The sequence below is a fragment of the Crotalus tigris genome, unplaced genomic scaffold (genome assembly GCF_016545835.1).
Source record: "Crotalus tigris isolate CLP2741 ecotype Arizona unplaced genomic scaffold, ASM1654583v1 scf7180000017861.769447, whole genome shotgun sequence".
Taxonomy (NCBI): domain Eukaryota; kingdom Metazoa; phylum Chordata; class Lepidosauria; order Squamata; family Viperidae; genus Crotalus; species Crotalus tigris.
In genome coordinates, this window is record NW_024096682.1 from 251129 (window position 1) to 272602 (window position 21474).

General features: G+C 38.4%; 1 long non-coding RNA gene across 1 annotated transcript in view; it reads left to right on the forward strand.

The window, feature by feature from the left end:
• The window catches only part of LOC120308069, an 86947-nt gene that overhangs the window by 835 nt on the left and 64638 nt on the right, over nt 1–21474 (forward strand). The window lies entirely within an intron of this gene.

The following is a 21474-nucleotide window of genomic DNA, read 5'->3' on the forward strand; positions in this document are numbered from 1 at the left end:
GTTCTATCTAGTGGTAAAAAATTGGCCACATTAGAGTTATTCCTTTTCTTTCTTTCTTTCTTTCTTTCTTTCTTTCTTTCTTTCTTTCTTTCTTTCTTTCTTTCTTTCTTTCTCTCTCTCTCTCTCTCCTTTCTTTCTTTTTCTTTCTCTCTCTCTTTTTCTTTCTTTTTCTCTCTCTCTTCTTTCTTTCTATCTTTCCCCTCCCTTCCTTCTTTTCCTCTCCCTCCCTCCCTCCCTCCCTCTCTCACACACACAATCTCATCAAATTACTGGAAAAGAGTTTGAAAAACCCTGATTTAGAAGACTATCCTTCTAGTGTCTGGTAGCAAAAAAGGGAGGGGGAATAAACATTTGAGAAGCTAATTGAATGACTTTGGTACTGCCATTAAAGATGACTCAGGAGACTCAGCAAGTTCAAAGGCTAGTTCAACCATGTCTCATTCGAGGATTTTAAGAGAGACTACACATTATATTCATCTTGTAACCCTCACATGTTTCTACCGATTCCATGTTCTTAGTTTACACAATATAACTGCATTGCTGTTTATGGAGTGGAAAAACAAGGAATTCCCTATCAGGAAGAGAGTAGAGGTTAGTCTGCCTTTACATTACACTTCAGAAGAGCTCTTAATAGAACCCTCTTGAAAGTACTGAACCATGTGACTTACATTAAAATAGAAAATTGGTTTGTTCCACTAATATTCCTACAACTACAGTTATTAATGTTGCTAATGGTCTTAGTAAGGCTTCTGTGGCAGATTCTAACAAAGGAGTTCCATGTGTTTCTGGTTAATTCTTGCATGTGTTTGACTAATAAGCTCTTTCAAGGTAACCCCCCCTCCCCTCTTTGTTGGTCACAGACCTTGCTGTACCAGTTCTTGAATCTATATCCTGTCTAACATTCTGCTTCAAGGATTCTGAATAGATGGTATCGGTCTTGTATTGGCTCTTGATAGCATTGTGTGATATGATACAGCTTAAATGCTTGTTAAATGAAAGCTGCCCCTTCAGGTTATTAAAGTTAATCCACATAATTGCTCTTTTGGAATTCGTGCAAATTGCAACAATACTCTGATATTCTGACAGAGGTAAGGATCTGTCACCAGTAGGAAGACCATAGACATTCTGTACATAGTTTTGTACAACCCTGTTGAGATAGAAAAGATGATACAGACAAGGGGGATGGATGGTTTTAGTGATTTTTCCAAGGCCATATAGGAAATGTATATGATTATCCTTTTGTGTATGATCGGCCAAAGCTGTTGTATAAAATGTGTTTTCACTGAAAATAATCAGGATTAGTGAACATAATCAGTACTGTAGAGCCATGGATTCTTCATGTGGCATATATTGAAATAGTTGTGATAAATATCTATTATCCTTGCTTCCTTGTGTGCATGTTTGTGTGTGAGAGAGCTAGTTATCTAACAGTAATATTGTTATTAACCCTTTTATATTAAGAAATACAAAGAACAGTTTCATAATGCTTCAAAACATGAGCACTGTTAATTAGGAATGAATGGCATATTATATTAAAAGACTTGAAAAATGAAGCTTAAATGGCAGTAATTGCCTGCCTTTCTGATTTTGAAGCGGACCAAGAAAGGAGCCACAGAAATGAACTTCAACTCACTTTATAAAGTATAAAGCAAATTTGTATTGCAGTTTTGGACTTCAGGGCTCATATACAATGCCTGTGCCATTGTGAGTTTTTACAATAACACTCTAAATCAGTCTTCCCCATCTGCCTTCCAGATATGCTAGAGTAAAATCCCAGAATTTCCAGCCAGTTCTGGTGAAATAATGCTGTATTTAATACTTGCAACTCAATTTTCTCTGATGGTTTCAGTTTATCTCCCCAGTGCCTTTTTTCCATCAGTCAACTGGGAAATTTTTGTGCTTCCAATGTTTTTGCAATCTTTTATGTTCTTTTTCTTACTGCAGACTCCACCAGTTGTGGTGAAGGTAGGGAATATAAAAAGTATGCTTCTTGTTAAAGCCTCACTGCACTATTTTATATAGATGGTAGAAATAAATGCCAAAATTCTTCTCTACAGCCTGGCTGCACATTTCACTTTGTTTGTCTCATTTCATTAGCTTACAATTAATTCAGTACAGAAGAACATGATCCTCTTTTTACCTATGGCTATATGTGACATCTAATAAGCTTTCTTGAGACCAATGTGTGTGTGTGGGGGGGAGGCAAAATAAGTAATTATATGACAGGAACAACTCTGGCAAATGTTTTCATATTGTCATTATTCTGGGTGGCCTTTCTCCTACACCTGGGAAGTTTTGCTGGATGAGATCACTGACTTAGCTAATCTGCTTCCAACTAGACACTTATAGTAAGCATCTTATTACAGGTGTGCAGTTGTATCCCTAGTTCATCTTCTCTAGGAACTGATATTAGAGACATGTTGCCAATTTTATTTATTGATTAAATTTAGAAACTGATCTTCCTCCAGGAGTTGGGGGAATGTAGACAATGTACATGCTTTTTCCTTTGATTTTTTACTACCACAACAACCCCACATGTAAGTACGGCTAAGAGAAAGATAGAAATTGGCCCAAAATCACCCCATGAGATTTCATGACTCAAGAAAACCTGAATCTCTCTGGTCCTAATTCCATATCATAACCAGCATATCCTGCCTAAGATACTGGAGTCAAATACAGTTGCCCTTGAAAGTCAGATCCACCATGAAATCCAGACTGTACTGAAGGTGGCTTGTAAAACAAAGCTGACTTTCCTATTGCAGATCTCAGAACTTTGTTCTCTGCATTCCTGAGTGACTCTCTAGCAAGAGACTCTAAAACACATTTTTAAATCTTACTGAAATAGTGCTGCGATCCTGATTTCAGAAAATTTTCTGCCCTTGATCCTGTTATGGAAAAGGATAACTTGTTTCAATCATAGAAAATGTGTGCAGCTAGATGTATGGTTTTAGGCAACATTTTTTGTTTTTTGTTTTAAAGACTCCTTTTTCTTTTTCTTGGTTTACTGAGTAGATGGAAAGTTAACAAACATTATGAGAATAATTAGTATCAATTATTGCATGAAGCATGGGAGAAAGCCGAAAGAGAAAATGAACAGAATGTACTGGCCAAGATTTCTGGGTATTGGCTCTGTATTGGTATGACAGAAAAGGAATTAATCTGCGATGAGCATAGCGTTCTTTCCCTTTGTAGAAAGTCCTTTTTCCTTGTTCATAATTTGGATACTGTAGCAGTAATGAAACATGAGGATCCATTTTTTTTTAAAAAAATAACTGCCTTAATTAGAATGTATTTAATCTGAAAAGCTTTGCATGCAAAGACACAGAGATGGATCATTATGGACCTCCCTGAGTTCAGTTTGATTTCCAGTTGTTTTTTTCAGCAACAGCTTTTGTTTCACAGTTCTTCCTGACAAATTGTCCTCATAACTTGGAGAAGGTGTCTCTGGATATAATGTAAGGGTTCCTAAGGATAGGAACAAGTCATTTTCCAGCATCTGGAATGTCTCAAGCAGTCAAAGTCAGTTTCTCCCCTGTCCTGGGAGCCAGAAGAGTATAGATATGTGTATGTCACTCTCACTTACCCACTCACTCTGCTTTTGCACAATACTGTTTGTGGCAAAGTATATGGTCAATGTAACAGCAGGCAATGCCCCAAACTAGGTTGTCAATAAAATAATCTCTCCAGACAAACATGTGCTACAAAGATGTTATGATTTATGCATCAGTTATGCATTTGTGATGAAGGCAAAAGCCCAACTTTATGTGATAATTGCAACACAATTCTATTTTTGTCATCTTTCAGTTCCTTGAATAGGTGTGGACCTCTTCTGAGTTCATGCATGTGCTTTTGGCTGCTGCAAAAACCAAGACCAATTATGGTTAACTGGAATTGCAAATAAATGAGGAAATGTTTGATTTGGATCCAGTAGTTTGGTTCCAAAATTAATATATTTAACACTGCTGAGACTCTATGATTCAGTATTAGTTGAGTGATCAGATAATGTGCTGGTAACAATATCATTGGAATAAATGGTTAGCTTGCTAAGTGTGCCACAAAGTTGTTTGCTTGCTATGCATTCTAGGAGAAAATACTTCATTTCTTCCAGTCATATGTTTTAGGAATTAGTGTTGATTTTGGATATTTCTATTCTGCCCTTTAAACAAAGCACTTGAAGATGCCATGTCTTCAATAGGCTGGCTTGCCAACATTAAACATAACAGTGGATATGAAGCAATTTATCAAAATGAGTGAGAAAAAAAGCAAACTCAGCCATCTTTAAGCAACTGAAATAAAGCAGCTAAGGACCCTCTTTGGGGATGTAATTCTTCTAGATCAGACATGTCAAACTCACAACGTCACATGATGTTGTGCAATGTATCGGGACGGTTTTGCCATTGCTGGTGATAGGGTGGGCACGGCTTCCGGTTTGACACCCCGTTCTAGATAGATATTGCTAGGTACTCCAATTCCACCTCAGAGGCTTCAGACAACAAGCTTATACAAGAGTACTGTAGCCTCTAGATCAGGGTGTCAAACTGCTGGCCTGCGGGCTGGTTGCATCATATGGAGGCCGTGCCCAGCTCAGCTCTGGCAATGCAAAAAAAATTGCGAAATATTGCAAAATGTCACGTGTGCCGAGTTTGACACCTGTGCTCTAGATGAAAACACCGTGTTAGGAGTTCCTTCAACCCCTCTTGTGATATAGAGATGCTCATTAAATTGTTCTTTAATATGGAGTAAGGACCTCTGAATTTCTCTTACCCAATGTGCTACTCATGCTCAACCCCATTAGTAATCCACCAGCTTTATTTTTTAAACAGTACTTTCCAAACAGTTTTCAAGAACACCACCATGCAGAATGCACAGCAGCAAGCAATAAAGAAATGAAGGCATAGAGGGGGAATATTGTTAGTTTTATTGATTGATACCCCACCTTTCTACTCATAAGAGTATTTAAGACAGCTGGAAAATTATGGGGAGAAGCACAAAGTGGTCAGTCAACATAAATAGAGAAGACTGTTACATTGATCAAATGGAGAACTTGTCTACAGCTGGGATTTGTTAGATGGATTACTTATTGGCTGATATGTAAGAAGCTTTAATTGAATTTTAGGTGGAGGGAGTCTTTGATATGTACTTTCATTACCACTTCCCTTCCGCTGTCATAGTGTCTCAGTTTTCAGCTGTTCTATGTAAACCAGTCTTCCTGGACAGCTACTAACTCCCATCTGTTTTGCATTATATCCAATATAATTCTTTAGTCCATTGTCTGTTGCTTGAGTTTTGCTTCACTAATATCAATGGGGCTGTTGATTCCTTATCAGATTTTTTTCCTTATCCTTGACTTTTGACCTGTTGTTTATTGAACATTCAATGTTACAATGCCTTAGAAAGGGTGCTTTGTGGCCCGTAAAGAACTTCTAGCCATCATAAAATATTGTGCAGTCCTGTCTCTGGTCACATGACTGCATTTTGGGTGCTTGGCTATTGACTCTCATTTATGACTGGTTGCCAAGTGCCCAATGATCATGTGAAAGAGTATCACAGGAAGAGCCTCATACATCCTTCCTCCCAATGTTCTTGCTCCAGGTAGTTGCTCCGCACAGTTTAGTTGCATGAGTCATCATCCAGCTGGTTCAAATTTATAATTTTTGCAAGCTGAAAAAAGGACAACCATGGGTTGTGATTGCCCCATTCCCCATTCCATAGGAAAATGAGTTCTTTTATGAAGTAGATGACAACAGTATATAGAGGCAGATATACCTGAACTATGGAAAGCTTGGCCAGTTACCGTATTTTTTGGTGTATAAGATGACTTTCTAACCATGCAAATCTTCTCCAAAGTCAGGGGTCGTCTTATACGCTGAGTCGTCTTATACCCCAGAAAATACGGTAAGTATTTGAGATTGTAAACCCCATTTTCCACTTTTGGTGGAAAGTTCTAAGGATCTAATTTTGTTTCTTTTAAATAATCCTTCACACTAATCCTTTAGGCTGACTTTTTATCTCAAGAATAAAACTGAATATGCAAATAGAAACATGTCGTATTTTATTTCAGTATTTATAAATGAGAAGAATTCTTTTCAGTCTCCAGCTCTGAACATTTAAAAGAGAGAAATGAATGTGCTTCCTTCTGGAGCGAACAGGGTAACCTACTGATGACCTGTAACATTCAGGGGAAATGTTTGAAAAAGAGGTAGGTGGAGAGATGGGAGATTATGTGCCTTCTTCGTGTGAGCATGTGTAGCTGATTGAAAGAATTCTGTTTAAGTTTGTATGAATTATATAGCCAGTTAAACTATTTTCTTGCCATGGATAAAACAAAATGTGCTCTGAGCTATTTAAATCAAAGACATAGGATAAAATACATTTCTCTCCTGCTGCAGGGAAACAGAGTTTCTGGGACTAAAAAAGGTTCAGTCAGACTTTCCAACCTCTTGGGAGATTTTTTTTTGTTTTTGTGAGAAGCTGGAAGGTCTGACTGAACTTTTTTTAGCCCCACAAACTCCCTTTCCCTATAGCAGGAGAGAAACGTTCCAGAGCTGGAAAGCAGGCTAGTGAAGAAATATTTTCTTTCAGGAAGAGAGAGGAGCTGGGTGGTGGTGAGCTAAACTCTACAGCAGTGCCGGAAGGAGATGCGGCAGAAAACAGGGCAGCCATTTCCATAACAGAGAAGGGAGACGGGAGGGCGATGCAGGATGGCAAGCAAGTGCTCTTCTCTGCTCTGCATCCCTGCACAGAGCCGCTCTGGTCCCCGTTCTCCATGCTTTCCAATGGTGATGATGGAGGGCTGGCAGAGGAAGGCAGCAGGGGAGGCTTGTGCTGCCCGGTCATGGCGCAAGCCACAGGAGAGTTGGCGGAGGAGGTGGCGGCAGCCGCCTCTGGGTAGGTGATCTGTGGGGCAAAGCACGAAGAAATCCCCTTCAGTGGTGCACAGCAGCAGCGGAGACTTTCACCGTCACTCCCCCTGGCTCCGAAATGGCAGAGGGGGATTGTGCCTGCCCATCCTCTTTAGCATGGCAATCCAGCTCAGGAGGGGAGTGATAGGGACGGTTGCCAAGCAAGGAATGGCCTGGCTGGGGGGCCCTGAAGGAAGTGGGTTCAGGACGCATGGGGCAGCTCCACCCCCTCCCCCACCTGCCTCGCCTCATTGTGGTGGCAGTGGCACGACAGACGTTCTCCTGCCCCATTGCGGCAGCGAGGTGGGACGGAGTGGGCGGGGTCTTATGGGGCAGCTCCACCCCCTCCCCCACCTGCCTCGCCTCATTGTGGTGGCAGTGGCACGACAGACGTTCTCCTGCCCCATTGCGGCAGCGAGGTGGGACGGAGTGGGCGGGGTCTTAACTAGGGCTTATTTTGGGGGTAGGGCTTATATTAGGCCCACCTCTAAAAATCAGGGTAGGTCTTATTTTTGGGGTGGGGCTTATTTTCAGGGAAACACGGAAGTATCGAGGGACAAGATATACGCCACCATCTATAGTTAGGTGTGTTTTAAATCCTATAAAGTGTTCTTGTGTCTGATACAATCAGTACTGTAAATCATTTGAAACATATGTTCAGTGGATGAGCAAATCCTGGGAATGAATCACTGACACGAAAACAGACTGTGCCAGCCCAAATTATATTTGAGCTGGGAATGTTGCATCCTTTAACTAGATTGAGCAAATGGAATGGCTCTACTCATAAAGATTTTATCTGTGCTGTAATAATGGGAGATTAGGATGGATCTCTTCATGCTTTCAAAGAAGGTGACAAACAAGCAGTTTGTATCTGTATATTATGTAACACACACATAATTGTCCTTTTTTCATGGTACCATTTGGGGCAGAAGGACAAACAGGTTTCTTCAATGTCTCCTAGCTTGGACTCGATGTGTATCTAGATCAAATCTATGGTCTATATCATTTATTTAATAGTTAATATCAAGAAATTTTTATAATTTTCAGAACAAATTATAATGAATGACCACATTGTTAGACATAAATACATATGACTAAAATATACTGTATGTTACATTTCAAAGACATTGAATTGGATTTCTTTTAAAAATATGATTATAAACAAGCATTTTAAAATAATAATAATAATAATAATAATAATAATAATAGTACCCCAGTGAGGCACTACCTTGACGTGGTTGTGGGGCTTGTGTACTCTGAGGAAGATGAGAGCTATGCCAGAGGTTCAACCATACTGGACAGGTCTCATCAGAGGAGTCAGACAAAGAGTGTCTCTCCCATAAAAAATATGGTGAGACGTAAATTTCAGAATGCCATACCAGCTTGGATGTTGTCTGGGTTAACAAGGTCTGCACTAGATATTGGAGTTCCTGGATATCTGGTGAAAAATGGGTTACAGGACTCAGGACTGTTGGCTGAGCAGCCAGGGCCAGCAGCTGCAGAACTACTGGAAGAAAAGGTGTTTACCCGTCGCAGATACACAGTGATTGAAAACAAAGAAATAATGATCTGTTACTACAGATCAAGTCCAACAAGAGGAGAATATCTAAAATGAATGCACCAGTTCTGGAAAGAACAACATGCAGAATCAGAAATAACAGAACAGAGACTAGCAGATCAACGCCGATTTATAACACGAAATAAAGTATTCACAGAAACAGAATTGGACGAACTGCAAAGGTTTACCCAGGGCAAAGAAATCAAAGCCTTACCAGAAGTAATTCAGAATGTAGAGGCAAACCAGGGGGGAGTTGGCAGTGAAGGAATCCAGCAGAGATATACAACTGTTCTCATTTGGAAACCAGGCACCTCTTCCTCAGGAAGAACAAAACCCTCTAACTAAAGAAATGAAATTGAAACAAAGAATAACTGAGCATCTAGAATAGCACAAAAACAACAGAATAAGGCTGCCTGCATTGAAGCTTGTTCCAAAGAAACAGCTAGCACAAGCATTAAAAGATGCAAATACTGCAATATCAAGTATAAGCACCAATTCACTGCAACTAATGTGCAGCACAGCTGCAGTTATAACTGAATACCTGTGATGCAAAATCAACAAAGAAGAAAAACAAACAGTGCACCACAAAAATGGAAGGTTAGACTAGAAAATAAGATCAGCAAGTTAAGATCACATGCAAGCAAGTTAGAACAGATGAAAGAAAAGAAGCTAAAGAACAAGAAGACCAAAGAATACCTAATCAAGAAATACCACTTAGAAACAAGGAAGATCAAGGAAGCACTGGAAATAATAAAGCAACAAATAACAGCTATAGCCAGGAAAATCAGTAGATATGAAGCTCGAATTGCAAACTATAGGCAGAACCTCCAATTTCAATCCAATCAGAAATGTTTCTACCAATCCATCAATGGAGAAACTGCAAGGAATCAGTCAGTACCTGACAAGGAAGAAACAGTGCAGTTCTGGAAGCAGATATGGGATAACCCAAAGAAATACAACAAGGATGCGGCTTGGTTAAAAGAGGTGGATGCAAATAAAACAAAGTTGAAATGAAAGAACTAGTAATAACAACAAAAATGGTAGAAAAAAGAGCAAAGAAAATCAAAAATTGGTCAGCACCAGGTGAAGATGAACTGCATGGGTTTTGGTTGAAACATCTAACTGTTATACACCCACTCATTGCCAAACAGTTCAACAATATACTACAAGGAGGAGAAATTGAAAAGTGGCTAACAACTGGGAAAACCTACCTAATAATGAAAAATCCAGCAAAAGGGGCAACACCAGGTAACTACAGGCCAATTACCTGCTTACCAACAACTTTCAAATTACTAACTGGTGTGGTAGCTGATGCAGTACAACAGCATCTAGTTGAAAACAATCTCTTTCCACCTGAGCAGAAAGGAAACCGCCCCAATAGCAGAGGAACAAAAGATCAACTCCTAATAGACAAAATGATCTTGGAAAACTGCAAGAGAAGGAAGACCAACCTGAATGTGGCATGGATTGACTACAAAAAGGCATTTGACTCTCTGCCACATGATTGGATAATAAAGTGCCTAGAAATAACAGGAGTCAGTAGAAACATCAGAAAATTTGTGCAAAGATCGATGGCACAATGGAAGACACAGTTGCAGATCAATGGTGAGAGGCTGGGAGAGGTTAATATCAAGAGAGGAATATTTCAAGGAGATTCATTATCACCATTACTATTTGTTATTGCACTGTTTCCTCTGTCAACAATACTGAATAACTCAGGACATGGCTGTCAAACATCAAAAACATCTGCCAGACTATCCCACCTCCTTTATATGGATGATCTGAAGCTGTATGGAAAAACATCATCTGAAATAGAATCGCTGCTCAACACTGTCCGTATATATAGCCAAGATATTGTAATGGAGTTTGGCTTGGACAAATGTGCCACACTTACTATCAAACAAGGAAAAATAATGAAAACTGAAGGAATCAAGATGCCCCACGAAAATAACATTAAGAGTCTGGATGAGGAAGAGTACTACAAATACTTGGGTATCCTTCAAGCTGACAACATCAAGCACACTGAAGTCAAGAAAAAGATTAGAGGTGAATACATCAAGAGAGTGAAGAAGATCTTAAAGTCCAAACTCAATGGAGGAAATACCATAAAGGCAATCAACACCTGGGCAATCCCAGTCATTAGGTACACAGCTGGAATAGTGGACTGGACTCAAGCAGAACTAAAAGCAATGGATAGGCAGACCAGAAAAATAATGACAATGAATCATGCCCTTCATCCACGCAGTGACATTGATAGACTTTATCTACCAAGGCAAATAGGTGGGCGTGGAATGCTACAAGTACATCAGATGGTTGAAGAAGAAAAAATGGCTTTGGAAGAATATCTGAAGAACAATGATGAAGATGCACTGAAATTAGTATATCAGGAAGGCTTACTGACTACTGGAGAGACCAAACTGGCCTACAAGAAAGACCAAATGAAGAACAGAATAGAGGCATGGGAAGACAAAGCACTACATGGCCAATACATGAAAAAAATAGCTGGGAAAGCAGATAATAATAAAACCTGGCAATGGCTAAGAGCAGGAAAATTGAAGAAAGAGACCGAGGGACTAATTCTGGCTGCACAAGACCAAGCCTTAAGGACAAATGCATACAAAGTCAAAATTGAGAAGACAGCAACAGACAGTAAGTGCCGCCTATGCAAAGAAGCTGAAGAAACAGTGGACCACTTGGTAAGCTGTTGCAAGAAGATTGCACAGACTGATTACAAGCAGCGGCATGACAAAGTAGCAACAATGGTGCATTGGAAGATCTGCAAAAAATATCATTTGCCTGTAAGCAAAAACTGGTGGGATCATAAAATAGAGAAAGTCATAGAAAATGATAAAATTAAACTGCTCTGGGACTTCAGAATTCAAACAGACAAGCACCTGCAACATAACACCCCAGACTTAACAATTGTCGATAAGAAAGACAAAAAAGTCTGGATAGTGGACGTGGCAGTGCCTGGAGACAGCAGAATAGAAGAGAAAGAACTGGAGAAGATAACAAAATACAAAGACCTACAAATAGAAATAGAAAGACTGTGGCAAAAGCAAGCAAGGGTAGTACCAATAGTCATAGGCTCCTTGGGTGCAATCCCAAAACAACTGGAGCACCACTTGAACACCATTGGCATTGACAAATTCGCTATTAGTCAATTGCAAAAGGCAGCCTTATTAGGAACTGCTTCCATCCTGCGACGATATCTGTAATACCATCAAACATCCACATCTGCCTATCCCAGGTCCTGGGTAAGGACTCGATAGGTAGACAAAATGCCAAATCCAGTCTGAACATCTGGCTGACTGTGCGATGATCGATAATAAAGTTGGAAGGGACCTTGGAGGTCATCTAGTCCAACCCCCTGCTCAGGCAGGAAACTTTATACCATTTCAGACAAATGGCTGTCCAATCTCTTCTTAAAAACTTCTGGTGTTGGGGCATTCACCACTTCTAGAGGCAGGTTGTTCCACTGGTTAATTGTTCTAACTGTCAGGAAGTTTCTCCTTAGTTCTAGGTTGCTTCTCTCCTTGATCAGTTTCCATCTGTTGCTTCTTATCCTGCCTTCAGGCACCTTGGAGAATAGTTTGACTCCCTCTTCTTTGTGGCAGCCCCTGAGATATTGGAACACTGCTATCATGTCCCCACTTGTCCTTCTCTTCATTAAACTAGACATACTCAATTCCAGCAACCATTCCTTATATGCTTTAGCTTCCAGTCCCCTAATCCTCTTTGTTGATCTTCTCTGTACTCTTTCTACAGTTTCAACATCTTTTTTGCATCGTGGTGACCAAAACTGGATGCACTATTCCAAGTGTGGCCTTACCAAGGCATTGTAAAGTGGTATTAATACTTCACGAGATCTTGATTCTATCCCTCTGTTAATGCAGCCTAGCACTGTGTTGGCTTTTTTGGCAGCTGCAACACACTGCTGGCTCATATTTAAGTGATTGTCCACTAGGACTCCGAAATCCGTCTCACAGTTACTACTATTGAGCAAGGTACCTCCTAAACTATACCTGTACATTTGGTTTTTCTTGCCTAAATGTAGAACCTTTCTTTTTTCACCACTGAATTTCATTTTGTTAGTTAGTTAGTTGTTCAATTCTGTCCAGATCCTTCTGTATCTTAAGCCTGTCTTCTGGCGTCTTGGCTATTCCTGCCAGCTTGGTGTCGTCTGCAAATTTGATGAGTTCCCCATCTATCCTCTCATCCAAAACATTGATAAAGATGTTGAAGAGCACTGGGCCCAGAACAAAATAAAATAAAACTTGAAATGTTTTATTTAAGAAGTGGGGAACTATACGTTTAATGGCATAAACCTTTTAATATGGGTTGTATCCAGTGACCAAACCATTCATTCTCTTAAACATTTGCATCTGTTTTTCATTTTATAGGATGTCGGTCATACATCCCTTGTATGTAAAATCATGTCTGTCTAGTGCAGTGGTTTTCAACCTTTTTAATGCTGCGACCCCCAACCGGTCGTAAGTCGAGGACTACTCAACTGGTGCAGCACCGTTTGCAGAATGGGAGTTTTGGCGGGCTCAGCAGGGCAGAGACAGCCTGGACAATTCCTATTGGCTTTTGAAAGCCAATAGAATTAGACTCTATTCAAGAGAGTCTATTCTATTGGCTTTCGAAAGCCAATAGAATAAAAGGGAGTAGCACAGCTAAGGAAAAGGGGAACAAAATGGCGGACTGCATTGTTTGGCGACCCCCGTGAAATGGTCGTTCGACCCCAAATGGAGTCCCGACCCACAGGTTGAGAACCACTGGTCTAGTGATTAGGGCTAGAAGCAAAAAGACTGAAAGCCAACTAGGTGACCTTGGGTCAGTCACTCTCTCTCAGCCCAACTCATCTCACGAGGTTGTTGTGGTGGGGAAAATAGGAAGAGGAAAGAGTATTGTGTGTGCTTGCCAACTTGAGTTATTTATGAAAACTAATAAAGATGGGCTATTAAATAAATGTCTATGGATTCTTCATTTACCACATCCCAGTAGTACTGAACAGACTATTTATTACAGACAGAAGTGAATGACAATTATAGAACTGAAAGAAACAGAAAAGGTTTCCTATTTAGCTATTTCCTTTCCCCACTCTAGTTTCCTTCAGATGTGCCAGACTACTTCCAGATTTTGTAGCTTGGATGACTGTTGACCATGCTAGTTGACAAAAGTAGGAGATATAGTCCAAAAGAGCTGGAGGCCTCTCCAATAAGGAAGCCTATATTATAATACCCATAATCTATCAGTTTCCTGTACATCAGCATTTATTGGATTATCAAATCATGAATTTATCAAGAAACCCATTTCCATTGGGATAGAAAAGGAAAGTTAAAAGAATGATAAATCAGAAGTTGAAGAACCATTTGCCTGTCCTGTTTGTGATACATTTTCTGATAATTTGAAAGAAGCAATATTCTAGCGAAATATAAATTAAGATAGGACTTCTTATAATGTATTTTTTTAAAAAAATATTGTATTTAAAGCTGTATATTCACTCATATATTTAAAACCAGAAAATTGGCTTAATTCATTTTTTAAAATTTTATTCATTTATAACATAAAATGTGAAAATACAAAAGCAAATAGTAGGAGACAACAGTAGAAAAAGGGAAAACAAAGAAGGTGTGAAGGAAGGGGGGGGGAGAAACAAAAGGCATTGATTCCCTACTCTGTTGCAGTAAAATCAGTCATTGATCAAATCTCAACTTTTTACATTGGTATAGTAGTATGCACTAGCCATTTCTGTATTGGCAAATGTCTAATTGGTAAAACCCAAAATCATAATATCATTTTTTTCCACCTCAGTCACGAAGTTCAGAAGTGATTTCCATCAGCTTTTGTAACAATTTGTCCATGGTAGGAATTGCGGCATCCTTCCACTTTTGTGCATAGAGCAATCTTGCTGCCGTCACCATATATAAAATCAGAGTTCCAATCCCCCCCCCCAGTTCTTTTTCCATTGGGCCTAGAAGGAAAGTTTCTGGTTTAATTTTTATGTTCACTTTAATAATTTTCTCTATTAATATATGAATCCTATTCCAATATTTCTTTGCCTTCTCACATGTTCACCTTAAATGATAAAAAGTCCCTTCTTTACATTTACATTTCCAACATTCATTTGAAATACCTTTATACATTCTAGATAACTTATCTGGTGTTAAATACATCATTCTGTAGAAATTTTCTTTTAGGTTATAATTTAATGTGAATTTTAAGCCTTTTATCCACATATTCTCCCATTGTTCAAACATCACATTATACCCAAAATTCCTTGCCCACTGTATCATACAGTGTTTTACATGTGCATTTTCCAAATTCAATTTTAATAATGTTTTATAGACCTTGACAATTATATGAACATCACTACCACATAGTAGGATTTCCAATTCATTTTTAGCTAACTGAAAACCATGGCCTTTTTTGTCTAGTTTCCTTCCAATCTTTCCTTCATTTGTTGATATGTAAACCAGTGACAAGCGTGACCTTCTAATTCTAATTCTTCCCTAGACTTGAGGATGCGGTTTCCAGAATTGAAAGATACTATTTTACCATATGTCCATATGCTTCTTGGGGGGGGGGAACACCCATAGGAGCAATTTCATAAAAAACCTTGTTTTATATTTATTCCAAGCTCTTAATATGGTGCATCTAATAAAATGACTATTAAAATCAACATTTACTTTAACTTTATTGCAGCATAAATACCCATGCCATCCAAACCTTAATTCATGGCCTTCCAAATCGAACAGCCTCTTATTCTGGAGGTTCACCCACTCTTTTAACCAAACCAAACAGCATGCATCAAAATACAATTCCAAGTCTGGTAAACCCAGACCCCCTGTTTCCTTGGCATTTTGCAATAACTTATATTTGATTCTTGGTTTCTTTCCTTGCCGTATGAATTTAGAGATATGATATCCCTCTGCCACTGTTTAAATGAAAATGTCTGTTGCAAGTATTGGTATTGTCTGGAACAGAAATAGCATCTGTGGTAAAACATTCATTTTAATTACTGAAATTCTGCCCAGTAATGATAAATGTAGTCCCATCTTTGTAAATCCTTTTTTATATCATTCCAAAGAGGTACATAATTATTTTAAAGCAATTTTGTGTTTGTATTTGTCAGCATAACCCCCAAATATCTCACCTTTTTCTCAACCTTGAAACCAGATCTTTTACTCAATATATCACCATCCTGGGAGGACATATTCTTGATCACCATTGTTGTTTTCTGTTTGTTTATTTTAAAACCTGCTAGAACCCCAAACTCATTTAATTTCCTCAACGTATATTCTAACTTATTTTTTGAGTCCTGAATTGGCCTTTTATGACATTCATATACTTATTTTGATCTGTAGATGGCAGCAATCTTCTGTAGAAATGATATTTCAAATATAACAGAGTCTAGACTGCCTGCTTGGTTTGCAAGGACAGGAAATTCAGAGGATGCCTTATTTTATTATACTCTCTCTCTCTCTCTCTCTCTCTCTCTCTCTCTCTCTCTCTGTGTGTGTGTGTGTATGTATCTATCTATGTATGTATGTATATTTAAGGCTGGCTTTCAGCTTGAAATTTGCTTCCAATGCAAGTTTAAAGCTGAAGTTACTAACTGTATGTAAATATGTATGCGTATTTCTGTTTCCATCTTGAAAATGCCAGTTGACAGTTCCTGGTATTCTCCATTATTTTCAGTTTCCTTTGACTTGTAAAGGTTTACTTCTTCAATTTTCAAAACAGTTTTCCAACAATTCCCCTTTTATAGATAGTTTTTGCTTTTGCTGCTTTTAAGATGTTTCCTATGTAAAATGCAACGAGTATTTTCTCTTTGCTTGCCTAATCATTTAGTCCATGTTTTCCTTCTTCAGCTGCCTGTTTGCCTGCAGTAAACCTCAGCATCCTTTTTTCATACTAAGGATAGTCAATGTCACTTTCTGAATATAATATGTGATTAGTTTTCAGAAATTTATCCTAATTTTCCAATTCAAGCTGTGCTCAGTTTATCATTTCAACATATCCAATTCATATGTGTTTATGGCTTTGATTGTATTTCACCATATAACTTTGAATTTATAAATTTTCACACTAATTTTATGTACTAGTAGTAGTTAAAATGGAAACCATTTAGAAATGTTTTCCATTTAGCTTTCTATTTTTCTGTTATTATATTTCTATGGCTTCCAATTCTATTAACATTATATTTCAAAACTGTATTTTGTATTCTAAAAGAACACTTTATAAGAAATTCAGGCACTGATATTGAAATACAGATAGACAAACAACAAATACAACTTATATATTTTAATATATCATTAGAAGCTTACAGTATTATGTGATAATCATATTAATTTCCTAATTTAGAAAACACATATCTCTGTGGATTTAGAGTCTGGACAGTCATCAATCAAGGATGGTTCAGGGAATCCTGCAATGTGCAGGGAGTTAGACTTGATGACTTCTGGGGTACTTTCCAACTCTATGATTTTGTTGAGCTTTAAACCAGAGTTAAACCGGCAGTGGGCCGCAGCACACAGGTTGGGGACCCCTGCTTCAAACTATAAAAAAGTTGCTTAACACTGTTCAAATCAGGAAGAGAAACTAAAGTAGTAGATAATGCATTCTACTAATACTGTAAATTTAAACAGGTTAATTTGGCATATAACTCCATTGACAATTGCCAGGAAAGACAAATTATAAAACAATAGATCCTGGAAATGCTATAAGAAAACAGGAATGTTCTATCATATTTGGTGGTCATCCAAAAGAAAGGGGGAAAAAAGAAAAAAAGTACCGGAAAGAAATACATGAAAATATTGAGGGTGCCACTAGGAAGATACAGGTTACTACTACTACTACTACTACTACTACTACTACTACTACTACTACTACTAGAGTTGGAAGGGACTTCTGTACCATGAACTCCATTGGTTGCCAGTTTGCTTCTGTGTACAATTTAATGTCCTAATTTTGAGCTTTAAAACCCTACATGGCATAGGACCGAGTTATTTGAGTGACCACTTCTCCCCAATTACATCTACCTGTCCCACCAGGTGAAGCAGGAGGGGTATGCAGAAGGTCCCAACTGCAAAGGAACTCCATCTGGTGGGACCCAAGTGGCCTGTCTTTCCTGCTGGGGCCCCATCCTCTGGAACATCATTCCCCCTGAGGTAATATTAATCCTATCTCTATTAACCTTCTGGAAGGCCTTTAATGCATTTTTCCCCCACCAGACTTGGAAGTCCCAGGGAAAGCCTGCAAGGTGGAATTATGAGATTAATTTGAATTAAATTCTATATCAGATTTACTTTTAAAAACAAAGATATTTTAGAAAATCAAGACATGGTTCCACATCTTTCTCCTCCTCCTGCTGACTGCCTGCAGGGTAAACAATCACTTCTAGACTTCCATAATTAGACCTGAATGGATGTGAAGATGGTAGAGATAAGACATCTTTTTAAGCCTCGTATAGAAGCCCATAAATATAGATGTAAAAACACTTACATATTCCCTATAGTCCCCATAGTATCAACAGATTCATTTAGGATGGTTATCTTTTTTAAAGATCTGTTACTTTCTTGATCACACAGTTAGTCCTTTTTATCCTGCTGGCTGTAATCTTCAGACTAGACTGTTTGGCCTTAGGAATTTTGCCTGGTGATAAATTCATCACAAGCAAGTCAAAAGAGGAGTTGGGGCAAGTCTTTCTATGAAGCCTCCCAGGGTCTGGCCTCAGTTCACAAAACAAGTAATGTAAGCTACCCCCAGCTGGGCTTCCCAAATTATATGAGGCAAATTTTCTGGTTTCCTTAGCGGGAGCCAGAAAAGTTTTTTTTTTCCTTTTTCAGGTTCCCAAACTTCTTTAGAAAAAACTTGTAATCAGCCTTCCTTTGGGGGGTGTGTGTGTGTGTGTGTAACAATTTAGGACAGATAGTAATCTAAGCAGAATCCAATTCTTCTACACACTTGCTGGAGGGTGAAAGATTTAAAGTCAGCGATAGTTTTGTGAGATGGATTAGGTTGATGGGTAGTGACTAGCCCAGTAAATGTCAAGCTTGACTGAGGATTTGAACTTCTGCTCTCAGCTCCTAAGCAAACACACAGATTGTTCCGCCACACTGACTTTTGTGTTGGGGGACTAATTCTGCAAAAGGAGGGGTGTGTGTTCATGATGGCTGCGTTTCTCTCTCATCTTCTTTCTTTCAAAACATTTTCTTTCTTCAAAGTAATTTCCCAGAGATTCTTCTTGCCTGGAGTTGTGTTCAAACAAGAGGATCACAGAGTAAGGAAGTTACTGAGTCCAACTCTTCTCTCAGGGCAGAAAACCTCTCCACTTTTTGGCCTGTTGTGGAATCAAGAAATGTGACAGAACACAAACAGCAATGAGGACTTTGTTAAGGCGTTTCAGGATTAACTTGTTTCCATACAGTTCAGGTGATAATTATAAAGTATCAGACTTGCCCACAAATTTCCTTAAGAAAATTCAGTTTATATTCTTTGTGCTACTTAGGGTGCTTCTCTGTTGCATTTCAGTTGGGCTTATGTTCCTTGTATTGTTCTGGAAGGGACTCAGCCTTCAATGGCAAAAGAAATACAAAAGTCCTGCTCCTGGACAAATGGGGAAAAAAAAACAAGGCTAGATTGAAATTGTGAGATATCTTCCAGGAATACTATGCTAAAAATAAATCCTTCTTCTATTATGTTTTGTGGAGAGCTCTTAAAAAGTCATGATAATGTGCTGCTCCCATATTCTGAGGGAGGCTAATACAAATTAATGAAGCATTATTTCTGCTCTGAACTGGCATCCACACATTAAGTCAGTGCACAATATATTTGATTGACTCCAAAACACTAGGACAATTTCATGTGTAGAACAGAAAGCCACATGGTACAAGTGGCATTGTCCTGTCAATATACTGGTTTTGGTTTATTTTAGTGATATCATCATGAAACAAAATAAAAAAAAAATGGTTATCTGGTGATGTGACAAACCTCAGCTGTAACTGGTAACTCTGAAATCAACAGCAAAGAAAGAAGACCCCAAGTTAAAGAAGCAACAATTACAGAAGGTGTATGAGTGAAAAAGTGAAATGAGTAATGAACAGTGAGATTTTATTACCATAAAATCTTTAATCCTACCAGTTGGGTAAGATAATATGGATTAAAGAGAGCCACTTTGGTATAATGGTTAAAATGCTAAGATGGAAACTGGGAGATTGTGAGGTTAAGTCCTCTCTTGAGTATGAAAGCTGGCTGGGTGACTTCATTCTCTTTCAATCCTACCCACCTATTTTCTGAGGAAAATAGAATATTTGCCACTTTGAGTTAAGTATAAAAATGTGGGATTAATAATTATGGTAATTGATTTCTTTGTGTTACAATGTTACTGGTTTGTCTTTGTTCCTTTGGACATCTTACTGCTGTGCTGATGTCTGTTATTTTAGATCTTACTATGGATGTTTTATTATTTATGCATGTTGTATCATGTACATTTTAATCTTTGATGTAAACCATATGAGTCTTTATGCAGTTGGAAACTAACTAAATAAATGCCAAAATCTAGGCTAAATAAGAATTAAAGTATAATTATAATAGTAATGCATTCAACTTAATTTATTAAACGTGTGTGCTACACAACTCTCAATGACTCTGGCAGCTCACAACAATATAATAAGGAAATTAAAATAAAACATGAAAAATAAAGATAAAAGATGGCAAGTGCAATTAATGGAGGGGCCTCACTTACTATAGGAAATGTTTCAGAGTAACTTCATAATTTAAAAATGTAAATTATACCTTCTAGCAGATATATCCTTAGGGTAAAATGACATATTTTTCCTACAGATCTTAGCAGCTATTCAGAGTGCACTTTAAAATCAGTTTTCTGATATTGCCTCTGAGAAACCTTGATTAAGGCATCAGATTAGCATATTTTTCCTTTAGAAAAATTTGAGTAATTGGATTTTGAGTGGTAACAACACTTCAAAATTTATCAAAACTAACACAGTTGGGCTAACAACAGAAAGCTCTAACTGCTGTTGCAGATGTGTTGGAACACAACTTCAGGAACAGTTTAATAAGAAATCCTGAGAGTGCAGCTCTAAAGACTGACAGTTACTAGGCAACTTTGCTGAAAGTGAGCAGCTTACAAGTAGTCCTTGATTTACAAACATTTGTTTAGAGACTGTTGGAAGTTACAACAGCACTGAAAAAAAGTGACTTATGACTGGTCCTTGCACTTACAACCTTTGCAGCACTCCCATGATCACATGATCAGAATTTGGGTGCTTGGCAACTGGAATGTATTTACAACAGTTGCAGTGTCTTGGGATCATCATCATCATTATCATTCCTGGCTGGCTTCTGACAAGCAAAATTAATGGGAGAAGCTAGGTTCGCTTACTGACTGCATGATTCACTTAACAACTGCAGTGATTTGCTTAGCAACCATTGGCCAAAAAAGATGATAAAATTGAGAGCAACTTACTTAAGAATCGTCTTGCTTAGTGGAAATTCTGTTCCCTTGATTGTAAGTTAAGGACTATCTGTATGTCCAAAATGGCCCAGGTAAAATATGAATGGTATCTTGAATTTCATGGAAGGATGTCATAACCTGTTTCTCATCCATATGAAAATAAAGATCAATAGTGAATAGTAATGCCAGGGCTGAACCCACTGGGTGAAAAGTTGGAAACTTCCTCTCATAGAGTTTTTCCTAGAATCCCTTGGTGCTATTCTTCTTATTAACCCCACTGGCTCCTGTTTCTTAGAGTTTCCTGCCTAAGCAGGGGGTTGGACTAGAAGACCTCCAAGGTCCCTTCCAACTCTGTTATTCTCTTCTATTCTTCCTTAATCCCAATGGTTTCTTTGCGTTCTTTGCAAATGAAGGAGTTGGAGGCAGTGGAGTTAAAATAAATTCTAGCATATATGGAGACCGTAAATATCTGAATCCATAAAACATTAACTAGCACCAGGGGGAAAATAAATAAACCTAGGTCAGTTCTT